This window comes from Pinus tabuliformis, chromosome 9, assembly GCF_031772625.1.
Source record: "Pinus tabuliformis cultivar Carrire ecotype Pingquan chromosome 9, CPIR1, whole genome shotgun sequence".
In the NCBI taxonomy this organism is placed as follows: Eukaryota; Viridiplantae; Streptophyta; class Pinopsida; order Pinales; family Pinaceae; genus Pinus; species Pinus tabuliformis.
The window spans coordinates 152,096,317-152,108,789 of record NC_142307.1 but is presented as its reverse complement, the minus strand read 5'-3'; the positions used below and the strand labels follow the sequence as shown (position 1 = coordinate 152,108,789).

At 40.9% G+C, this 12,473-nt stretch overlaps 1 pseudogene; it reads left to right on the top strand.

The window, feature by feature from the left end:
• The first annotated feature begins 242 nt into the window (after positions 1–242).
• The window catches only part of LOC149147585 (uncharacterized), a 33,401-nt pseudogene continuing 21,170 nt past the window's right edge, over positions 243–12,473 (top strand).

Below are 12,473 nucleotides of genomic sequence, written 5' to 3'. Positions count from 1 at the left end.
ATGATGGATTTGTTAATGAAAATGAATCAAATACTGAGTGAGATGGAGCAGGAATGGGAGGAGGCATTACAGGAAAAGCAGGGAGTGTCGACCTCCCAGCCATTTCAAACAGCTCCAACAGTTACAACTGCTCCTACCACAGCTACAACAGCAGTCCCACCCACTGTCCCAGCATCAACAACAACAGGTACTCCAGCAACAACAACAACACTTCCATAACCATTGAGGAATTAATCAAAGATATGGAGGATTTAAAACTTCAAGTTTCAGAATTGAAGGATGCTAAAGAAAAACTGGCAAAATTGGAAATAAGTTATGACAAATCTAAAATGACTGTGGTAGAAAAATCAAGGGAGGTAAAAGCATTGGAAAATAAAGTAAGAGCCTTAGAGAAGGATCTCACCCTGCATAAACCCTTGGCAGAAATCAAAACAATTCTGTGGACCAACATTGGCCAATCCCTCACTGATGTATGGAAATCAATACAGATAATTCATGAGCAGATTGATTTGGTAGTAGCATCTCAAGCGGAGATTCAAAAGGCCAGGAATTTATTGGGACACATGCCTGAACAGGCCAATAGGATAATACAGTTTTTGAACACCCACACCAAGGAAGAGCTGGCAACATTGGATATCAAGGACAGGACAGGCACCGTTCTAACAGTCAAAAAAGTTCTGACCATGAAGAACTTCATACAAAATCTGGAGAGAAAGTGCCATGACATGCAAGTGGAGATAAATGCTATCACACAGAAGTTTACAGCATTGCAGGAAAAGGGTCTGCCCAGTTTATTAACCAGTGACTATAGACTGATGCTCACAGGTTAAATACATACGTGGCTGATCAAATCACGACATCATCAATTTCTGCAGGAGAGAAGACACTCCCATCTGGACAGAGCCTGTATGAAAATTTAGAAAATCTGTTTTTTATTGAACATGAAGTGAGACATCTTTTCATAGTCCAGCCTACTCTCTTCAGGTACACAGATGCTGATGAAATTCTAATAAAAATGCGTAGACACCAATTACCAGATGACCAGTGGTGGCAGAGTATGCTGGAAATCCTGTAGGCAAGTTTCAAACTTTTGTCTTTTCTCAAGATACAACAAATACCATAAAGTGGAGATTAGAAGCGGATGAGAGTCACGCGGGGCTGCAGTCTTCAAATCAGAATTAAAAGTAGCTGAGAAAGCAAAGCCAGCAACAAGGAATATCAGTGAAGTATCCACCGACCGACTCACCGAGTGAACAATCAACGCATCCTACCAACCGAGCTGCCAGCTCAACAACATTTATTTCTGCATTTATTTCTTCCTGTTCCCAAGATCATTTATTTCTGTTTCTGAGTAGGTAGAAGAAGTTATTGCTAGATATTGTACAAATACCTCCCCAAGCAAAGTGTTAGGGGTTGGTGATACATTTCTGGAACTGCGCTGTAACTCTGAGAACTCTTTTGAATAAAGGTTGCTGGAATGCGTTGTTGCTGAACTCTTTGGTTGTGGAATTGATGGCAGTGGACTATGTTGCAGAATTCTCAAATTATTTCATGGATCAATAAGTCTTTTTAACTCATGTTTTAATGTTTCTGTGTTTTTATATATCATCTATGTTCATAATCTTAGTAACAGGGAAAAAGAATAACCCAAAATTTACTTAACTGTACTCTGTGTTCAATTTCTGTTATTATTTATGTTTTCTTCAGAATCAACATAAGTAGGAATTATTAATTGCTCTTGTTTCCCCTGGTTCTTTCATCTTGAATGCAGCTAAGGAATTCTTAACTACTCCCTAGCAATATTCATTCATTTTCCCTCTATCAGCATGATGAAGGATTCTTAATTGCCCTTCACCCCTGATCCCATCTCATCTGATTCCAGCTTATAAAAATTGCTTCATGGTTAATTATCTTGCTCTGTAGTATGCCCTCTGCTAAAGAAACCATATCTAGCAGTTCATCCTCAGAGACTCCATAGCCCAATGGACTGAACTTCTCAGATTTACATCCCCGTTCTATTGAAAATCATCATCCAAAAATCAAACAAACCCTTGTACTTCATAACTAGCCTAATATACCCCAAAACAAAGCTAAATCATAAAGAGAGAGCCCTCTCTGGATGCAGATTGGCTAGAATCTGCATCTAAAATATTGGTTAGTGGTTACCTCGGCCGTATTCCATTTTTTAGGAGCTTTGGGGAACAACCTAAGTGATAACAATAACCATGGAGATTCTCAACCACTATACTGTGGAAATTCTTAACTTGTAAATATTTTTTGTTACTATACCATGGGATGATACCATGGCTTTGTTGGGCTCCCATTTTGTCATGTTTTCCAACCATTCATTTGACCTTTTTACCATAACCATGCAGATATAACCACACATTGACCTTTTATTGTGCATTTTCAACCCTTTGAACCCAAAACCTTTTGACACACATATTAAGGTAAAAATTTTCTTATTTGTATTAATTCTTAAGTCTCTAGTATATTAATTGAGTTTTAAGTTTTTTTATTGATGACGAACTATTTAGCTTAGTTTTAGTACTAATAGTGTAGTTTTGGTACCCAGTCGTGGTTAATACATTTATAGCCTTTTAGAAGAAATTCTGACACATGGGTTTTGTATCCTAGGGTGTCAAATCTATTGTACACCATTCATATCACACCCAGATCACACGTGTGAGGCACCAAGTACACCAAAATATTGTTACAGGTCAAAGTTTCTGGGCTGCCAACTTTGGGCACAATTCCTGAGGCTGTGAAGGAGAATATGAAGATTTTGTGAATTAGTTTTCTTCCCAGTATATCAATTTGGTTAAGTCTCAGACCGTTTCCCAAAATTCGTTACAGTTTGGAAGATATGTTCGGTTCTTTGAAGTCAGTCTGCCCCAAATGAACAATTTTCCCATATTTCAAAAATTTGCCCAGATTTGAAGAGATTGTCAAATAAGAGGTCAAGACAGCAAGGGGAGCACATCTCAATCATCTTCTAATGTATATAAATTATTTTTTGAAGATCTATTTGTATTTTGGGAGAGTAAATCACCCAATCTTACCTTGTATGATTCCTTTTGCCATCTTGAATGCATTTTCTAATTGAACAAATTTGAGACTGGGGGATTGGTTTTCATCCACCTCAATGATTTTTTGTATGAATATTTGGATCTGAAACATAGCTAATGAGGTTATACATTCATTTTTGTAACAAGGCTTAGCATAGGTAGTGGATGGAAGCCTCATCATGGCAACAAACTTGAGTGTTACCTCTATGTAACAATATTGATCTTTTATTAATAAATGCTTATGCTAGTATTAAAGTTATTATGCATCTATTTGGTGTCTTGTTAACTTATATTTTATTAGGTTAATCTATATATGTAGTAATATATTGAGCTTAGCATTCCATTTTGATATTGTTTTATAGGTCTTTAAGTTTATTTGTAATGTTTTATGTCTGTATGCCTACCTCTTTATTTTGTCAAATATAGATTAGTTCAAATTTAATGGTTTTATGGTGTTTGATCTGTAGAAAAGATCCACTATAGGAAATGGTCATTGAAGGAATATCAAGATAACAGGAGGCCATTCCTACAAAGTTACATGAATGAAAAAACCATTTGCATAACAAATTGTAGCTTAGAATTTTTATGGCACTTGTTGTCCTCTGGCCTAGTGACAAATTCCACAATGTTACTTTATATTCCTTTAATTTCATCCTTCAATTCATGCATTTGATTTCAACAAACTAATCACCAGAACTAGAATATTTTATTTATTTAGATCCAACCTACTATATAATGCATGAGCAATGAAAGATTGCATTCTCGAGCCGTGTGTTGTAGCGGCTACAACCACCCTCCAAAATTTTGGCTCGCATGCAAATTTCAGAGCCTACCTTGGATCTTGCGATTGATTATCCTTGGTCACTTGTTGGTAAGCTGATGATCTCAAGATTCCCCTCCTTGATCTTAAGAGTTGTTCATGTTCTCAACTTTATGCAGCATGTGTCACCTTTGGGCATAGGGGTTGTTGTTTGACATACAAAGGGAATGTTGTTTTTCTTCAAGGTAATTGTGTGTGTATGAGTGGTTGTCATTACATAGACATGTTTCACACTCACTTTACACACTCTTGTCACGAAGGTTGTTGCACCAAGCAAAATATGTTTAATGCATTCTGGATGGTCTACGTTGTGTCACTAAGTATCCGTGTGCGATCACAGTAGAGTCCTATCACTATTTACATCTGTATCACTGATCTCACAGTTAGCCATTTTTCAAGCAACCTAACCTCATCCAGCTTCCTAGAACTTTGCACTTTGCTTCTGCAACCATCACTCTTCCTCCCTTGCCTGATGAAACCTAGTAGTGCGTAGAGACCCCAGCCAACACTGCTCTGCAGAAATGCGCAAAGCAGTCAGGCAACCAACATACTCTCCATAAATGCACAAAGAAGTCCACTGCTTGGGCTACACTGCACTCAGAAATTGTGCAGAGGTGTCCTCCTAGGACCCCCATCCCACAATAGTGTCCTGTGCCTAAAAAATGCGCAGTGTTGAATCAAGCTTCCCTGTTAGTCTTGCATTCATAAACTGCGCAAATGGGCCTCCCATGGCCTCATCTTGAAAGAAGTCACTTCCTGCTAAAATTGCATTGATCCATTGCTCAGTGACTATAGGAAAAGGTGACATGCTGAGATCACTCCCAAGGAGTCGAGGAGAAGGACCAAGAGACCAAGTAATGGAAAAAGATCAAGACCGCATGCAAACTTCGTCAGATGCATGATCATCTCGAGGGTAAGTATGGTAAGTAAAGAACACCTTTCGAAGTACACCTCTTAGTTGAGTTTGCAGGACTACTTGTCATTGTCATATCATCCTGTCCTCAATAACATGCATGTGCGAAAACACAAAAAGTCATTTCATGTGTTTCCTCTACATGTCTTGCTTCCTTTTCACTTGTTTGACCAACTATCGTCTTTGGCACGTTGATTGCTATGCCATGCTTGCGACCTTGTTATAGTGATGTTGAAGGTTTGTGTTTGAGTTGTGTTCATTATGTAAACATCTATCGCACTCACACATGATGTTGTAAGCATTGTCACACAAATGTCATCCGAAGGTCTATCTGAAGTGTCACACTTGTCTCTTTCACCATTAGATAGTCCCGTAGTCAGTCACACTTAGCATATCTTGTCTTGTTGGTTTGAGATGTATTTTCGTCGAGTCATCGTGAGTGTGTGTTCGCAAGGTCATTTATACATGAGTCACTCACTCACACACTTAACCATTTTTCCGAAGATCTGTCAATCGGACCACCGTCCATGAGCTGAACCTCTATTGAGCTACACTACGTAGTCTCAGCCATCAGTGACTAAGTACTGCTACCCAAAATTGCGCAGAGCTTAACATTGCCTCCCAAGTAGTCTTCACTTTGCAATCCTAGAATTGACCCAACTGACTTTCATCTAGAACATCGCAAAAGGTTCCTAAGAAGCCATCTCAATCTAGGATTCCCGTAAGCCAATCCATCAAGCTTCCCATCGGTCAACTAGAGAGTTTTACTGGGAAATGACCCCGGGCTTCACTTCTCCCAAAAATTGCGCAAAAGCTGTCATCATGCATGCCTTCACCGACTGAAGAAATTGCACAGACAAGAGGGACATGCACCTGCTTCCTTTCACTGCATTGTCTCTGAAAATTGTGCAGTTCTGTCAGTCAGTCCCCCTGCCAAACGACTTGTTGCTCCTCTTGAAAATTGCACAGTTTTCCTGGACTGTCTAGCAGCTTCAAGACACCCTGCTTAGCCCAGAAACCGCACAGACATGTTTAGCATGAATGCCTCCCAGGTTTGCACATTTTTGGCCAACAAGGTCCCGCATCCTGCTCCTAGCCTCCCTTGAAAATCTGCATAGTTTTCACTGCTAGTGTCCTCTGCTACCCACCCTGCCTTCCCAGGAAAAATTGCGCAGATATACCTCCCATATGATCCAGATCTCACAGAATGCCACTGCTATTCTCGACTACTCATCCCAACCTCCCAGTGACCTCTGCACAATTTTTCTTGACAGTGCCCCAGAGCCTCTATCCCGTCCTGGCATGTGCTCTGCACTGTTTCAGAGCCTTGTCCTCTCTCTCGGTCACCTAAACCTAGAAAAGAAAGACAGTGCATCATGGTAGACTAGGGGATTTCTAGATTTGATGTCATCTTGTCATGAGTGATTGCAGAAATAGGTACATATATGAGACATGGCATAACGACAAACGGGATGAAGAAGGAGCACATGCTAGAAGAATTTCTCATAATTGGACAAACACACGAAGCATACCAAGTAGCAAGTGAAGGAGACACATGTGCATGCATGAACTTTCAAGTGAACACCAAGACCATTGAAGATTTCACGCACTCTGCAATGCAGAGGTGAAGCTATGGTACACCACGAGCACACTCATCACTCAGCAACACAAAATTTCAACACGAAAAACACAACCAGCATGTGCATACCAGTAGTGTCATGAGTCGCCTCGGCCACATCACTACTTTGGGTCATACCCGTGTAATCAATTTAATGTAACATGGAAGTCCAAGAGACCCAATGATGAAGTTAAAGAGTCATGTCAGTCAAAGAGTCATGTAAGTCGAATAGTCATGAGGGAAGTCGAACAGTCACAAGGGTTAGTTTCACCCTTGGCTATATAAACCCCTCATTTGTGCATACAAAAGAATTTTCACCTTGGCTCCTCCCACATAGCCTTCAGAGTCTGTAGTCTTTTATTTAAGGAGCAAGCAGTGGCTCCAATGCCCCGCGATCGGGGTTGGTGATGTAATGGTGTTTGGATGTGTCTTGGAACTTTCACTTTATTCAGAAGCGTGTTAACATGCCAACACGTTTTCACACATGTATTGTATTCATTTCTAAGACTATTCTTTGGATGTTTGTAATGCATGTTTCTTTAAACTGTATTAAGATAGTTGAACTATTTCGGTTGTTTTAGTGCATATGCTATTGGAAATGTGATGTATTAGTTGTTAATGTTGTCTCGCCTGTGTGGACAATTCCGTCAGACACTTGACAGATTCATTCTTGTAAAATTGTTATAACGACTGTCGCACTCGTGTGGACTATTCCATTGGGTTTGTACGTGCTATTTGTTCATCTTGTGTTTGTGACTACTGCATCCATGTGGACTACTCTGTCGGAAGCTACACATGTCCTACTGTGATGTGCATCTCTAACAGAGTTGGCACTATTCCCTTTCAACTTGAGATTCACTCTCACCCTCTCCCTCCGTAGTGAAGGAACTTAGACACAAGCTACACTAAGCACTCACGAGGCACACAAACCTCACTGTTTAAAGACTAAGTAAACCACTCTCATGTGCTGACAAGTAAGAGATGAGGCATGTCTTTAAGATAATGGAAACTTGGCCATCGTACCGGATGGGACTCCTACACCAAATGGTATGAGGTAGAGTTGGGACTTCATATCAGGGAGATCCCATGAATGTTGACGGGTCCAGCACCGTCAACATTTCTGGTGCTAGAAGGAGGGCTAGATGACAAGCTGAGTCCTCACAATCTGTTTTGAATCTCTGCATACTTATCATGACTAAACACATAATTTCTCTTCCAGAGTGTATGTGTTCTGGAAACGACTTTGAAATCTCGAAGGGGCTCTGGAATCTCTTGTCACAATACACATATGAAGGTGAAGGCAGAATGGCATGGCTTGAACACATAATGGCCTTTACAGTTATATGTCATAAGTATAAAATCCATGAAGATTACATGAGGTGCGCGCTGTTCGCACACACGCTTCGAGGGAACTCGCTGCATTGGTGTGCCACACTACTCGAAAACTCTATTCACTCTCTCACTCAGTTGATCAAAGAGATAAGCGAAGATTTCCATTATTTTGACAGCCAAGCACTCAATAAAGAAATTTTGTAATTACGGAATTCACCTGATGAATCCGTTGAATAATTTCACACACGCTTTTGTAATCTTACATACTGATTTCCTGAAGATGAAATTGATTGGGAATTTCTTGATGGAATGTTTATGTATCTTCTTTTCATATACAAAAATCCACAATTCTTAGAATCATTCAAACCCCTCCCAGCATACCTCGGTGTTAGAGCTTCCAAATCTAAGATGGTCACGGTCACTGTCACAAGTGACTTTCCGTCCTCTTCTCATCAGATAGCTCTAGCTCTGCAGTGCGAGGTGGGAGAATGTGTGTGCACATCTTTTGAAATGTCACATCCTCCTACCCCACCTGCTCTTGATATCTGCGTATATTTGGCTTGTAAGCCTACTCATTGTCATGTGGACTTGTTAAATCAACCTCCGTCCCCGCATTCTTTTGATCCTCCTGATTGTACTGTCTTATGTTCTTCCATTCTAGACTCCACACTTGTTGTGAATGAGGATCAAGTTGTCGATGAAGTCGGTGTTGTGTAGCCAAACTGTGCTATCATTCATGATGACTATAGGTGGGAATCTAAAGAAAAACCCGCGGTGAAGGATGACTCCCTTCCATCCGTGCCTCATCCGCTCTATCCTGACATCCCTTGTGATTCTTCCACTTTTGATTTCCCCTGTGAAAACTCATCTCCATATGTTTCTACTTCCGATCATTCACAGGACACACCGGATGTTAGCCTGTCATTACATTGCGCAAAGGACACATATTCCTATGAAAATCTGTCCCATCTGTCATTTCTGAAAACACAGAGGGTGAACATTCTTGTTTCTCATTTAATCCTCTGCGTGATTCATCAAATCATGAGGGCATCAACGAAGATCTTGAATTTTCTGATCATGGTTTTCATGATCTATGTACTTCTTCATTTGATCATGATACTGATTCACACACTGATAATATTTCTAAGCCATTGGTCTTCAATGATCTATCTATTGACAAAGTGGAAACCCCGCAAGCTGTCGAGGCAATTCAGCCTGAGCTGATGGTTATGTCAAGCCCTCGTTGTCCTGAGGTTAGTTCCACTTCCGATCAAAAAATTTGTGAATCACCCATGGCTCCTCATTACTCATTTGTATGCATTGAAGATCAATACAACACATAGCTTTTTCTTCCTCCACCAGAATCACATGATCCCATTGCTCATGCATTGGAGGAATCATACACAACAAGCACACTTGCAAGGCATAAGTTGTCTCTCTTTCTCATGTTTGCTTGTATGTCACAGTCAAGAGAGTGTGCATGCTTATCATCTACATGCAGTGTGTCACAACACCATGTTAAGTCCGCAGAATGTCTGTCTTATGCATTCACTCTTTTCTTTTCTGTGGATGTTTTAGAACTCAGAGCTTGCTGGTCTTCGCTAATCAATATTGCTTGTTCATTGGTTTATACACATATATTTCTTGTTTACCATGCCTTTGGCAACATGGGCCAACCATTGCGTCAATGGCTGCAGTGGAAATATCACTTCATGTAAGTAGGCCCATGCACTGTTTAGTGTAGGAGTAGGAATACAGTTTCCTTTATATTGCTTTCCTTTGCTTCCTGGTTTGCATGTTTTCTTTGCTTGCTTACTTTTTTTACTTTGCTTTCTTTCTTGCTTTGCTTACTTGTGTTTCTTTTGCTTTACTTCTGATTTTTACTTTTTGCTTTCTTTTCTTGCTTGTACCCGTAGGTTAGCCTCTCATGAAACCGTGTTTGGCTCTCGAGATAGGCCGGGAAAATCTAAGAGGACTTGTACAACTATCAACATCTGGTTATCTGTTTTCCTCTCTCTTTATGAAGAACTTGTTATCTTCATTCGATGATGTCTTGATGGAAAATATATTCTGTTCAGAGTGAGTCTTGGTGAAAACACAACGCTTGCATTGTTAACTAGTACCACCTACTCTAATCAGTTCTTTTCGGTTAACCCTTGTCAGCTCATTTAAGTAAATTAAGGTGAGGTGGAAAACCTTAACAAGTATGTCAGAGGTATACATAACATAGTTCTCTGAAGGAACAACCTCTTATGCTCTCAATAAGTCAGGATCCCTCTTCCGCCTCTGAAATAAATAAGTGCCTATGCACAGTTCTTTGAAAAAAATGAAAAATGAATAAGGCGAAAGAAGAGAAAGGCTTCCTGCGCAGAGAGGTGATGCAAGTAACTCCGTCGGGGTACTGACCAGGCTCACTAGTAGCAGAGCGATGCTTGTGTTCCTGCGTGACTCTGTCGGGGTACTGTCTAGGCCTGCTGGCAGCGGAGCAACACCAGAGATGAAACTTAAACTCTGATAGTTATATTACTTGTGCATCAATATACCCCTCATCCCAAATCAAAACAACTAAGTTGACTTGGCTTGGAATGTGTGCTGACCAATCAAGAGAATGGCAGGGACTACATATTTCACACAAGCTAGTGCGAAAGCCATCACGATCAAAGAATTGAACAATACTTCTGGAAGGGTTAGACTCGTTTTTCACGAAACAAGGTCCATACAGAGAGCTAGGGTTCTACCAGTGTGTCGCCAATGTTGTAGCGACTACAACCACCCTCCAAAATTTTGGCTCACATGCAAATTTCAGAGCCTACCTTGGATCATATGATTGATCATCCTTGGTCACTTGTTGGTAAGATGATGATCTCAAGCTTCCCCTCCTTGATCTTAAGAGTTGTTCATATTCTCACCTTTATGCAACATGTGTCACCTTTGGGTATATGGGTTGTTGTTTGGGATACAAAGGGAATTTTGTTTTTCTTCAAGGTAATTGTGTGCATATGAGTGATTGTCATCACATAGACATGTTTCACACTCACTTCACACACTCTTGTCACGAAGGTTGTTGCATGAAGAAACATATGTCTTATGCATTCTGGATGGTCTATGTTGTGTCACTAAGTATATGTGTGCAATCAAAATCGAGTCCTATCACTGTTTACATATGTATCATTGATCTCACACATAGCCATTTCTCAAGCAACCTAGCCTCATCCAGCTTCTCGGAACTTTGCATTTTTCTTTTGCAACCATTAAGCTTCCTCCCTTGCCTGCCAAAACCCCGCAGTGCACAGAGACCCCAGCCAGCACTGCTCTGCAAAAATGCACAAAGTAGTAAGGCATCCGAAACTACTCTCTAGAAATGCGTAGAGTAGTCAACTTCCTAGGCTGCATTACACTCATAAATTGCGTAGAGGTGTCCTCCCAAGACTCCCATCCCGCAGCAGTGTCCTGTGTCTAAAAAATGCGCAATGTTGTCCACGTTGCCCTATCAGTCTTGCATTCATAAACGACACAAATGAGCCTCCCATGGCCTCATCCCGGCAGCAATCACTTCTCGCTGAAACTGCGCTGATCCACCGCTCAGTGACTACAAGAAAATGTGACATGCCGAGATCAATGCCAAGGATTCGAGGAGAAGGACCAAGAGACCAAGTAATGGAAAAAGATTAGGACTGCATGCAAACTCCGTTGGATGCATGATCATTTCGAGGGTAAGTAAATAAAATTAGATGATTTTGCAGGAATACCTGTCATTGTCATATCATCCTGTCCTCAGTAACATGCATGTGCACAAACACAAAAAGTCATTTCATGTGTTTCCTCTACATGTCTTTCTTCCTCTTCGCTTGTTTGATCAATTGTCATCTTCGGCATGTTGATCATTATGCCATGCTTGCGACCTTGTTTTGGTGATGTTAAAGGTTTGTGTTTGAGTTGTGTTCACTATGTAAATATCTATCGCACTCACACATGATGTTTTAAGAACTATCATGCAAGTGTCATTACGGTCGTTCAAAGGTCTATTCGAAGTGTCGCGCTTGTCGCTTTCACCACTCGACATCCTTGTAGTCAGTCACACTGAGCATATGTTGTCTTGCTTGTTTGAGATGTCTTGTCATCAAGTCATGTTGAGTGTGTGTTCACAAGGTCATGTATACACAAGTTCATTCGCTCACACACTTCATTTTTTTTCCAAAGATCTGTCACTAGACAACCCTCCATCAGTTGGACCTCCAGTGAGCTACACTACACAGTCTTAGCCCTCAGTGACCAAGTACTGCTGCCCAGAATTTCGCAGAGCTTGAGGCTACCTCCCAGGTAGTCTACACTTTGCAATCCTGGAATTGACCTGGCTAACTTTCATCCAGAACAACACAAAAGTTTCCCAAGAAGCCATCTCAAACTTCAATTCCCACAAGCCAATCCATCAAGCCTCCCATTTGTCAACCAGAGATTTTGACCGGACAGTGACCCCGATCTTTACTCCTTCCAAAAATTGTAGAGAAGCTGTCAACATGCCTGCCTCCACTGATTGAAGAAATTGTGCAGATAAGAGGGACAGGCACCCACTGCATGTCACTGCATTTTCTCTGAAAATTGTGTAGTTCTGTCAGTCAGTCCCCCTGCTAGCTAACCTGCTACTCCTCCTGAAAATTATGCAGTTTTGCTGGACTTTCCACTAGCTGCCTAACAACCCGCTCAGCCCAGAAGCTGTGGAGA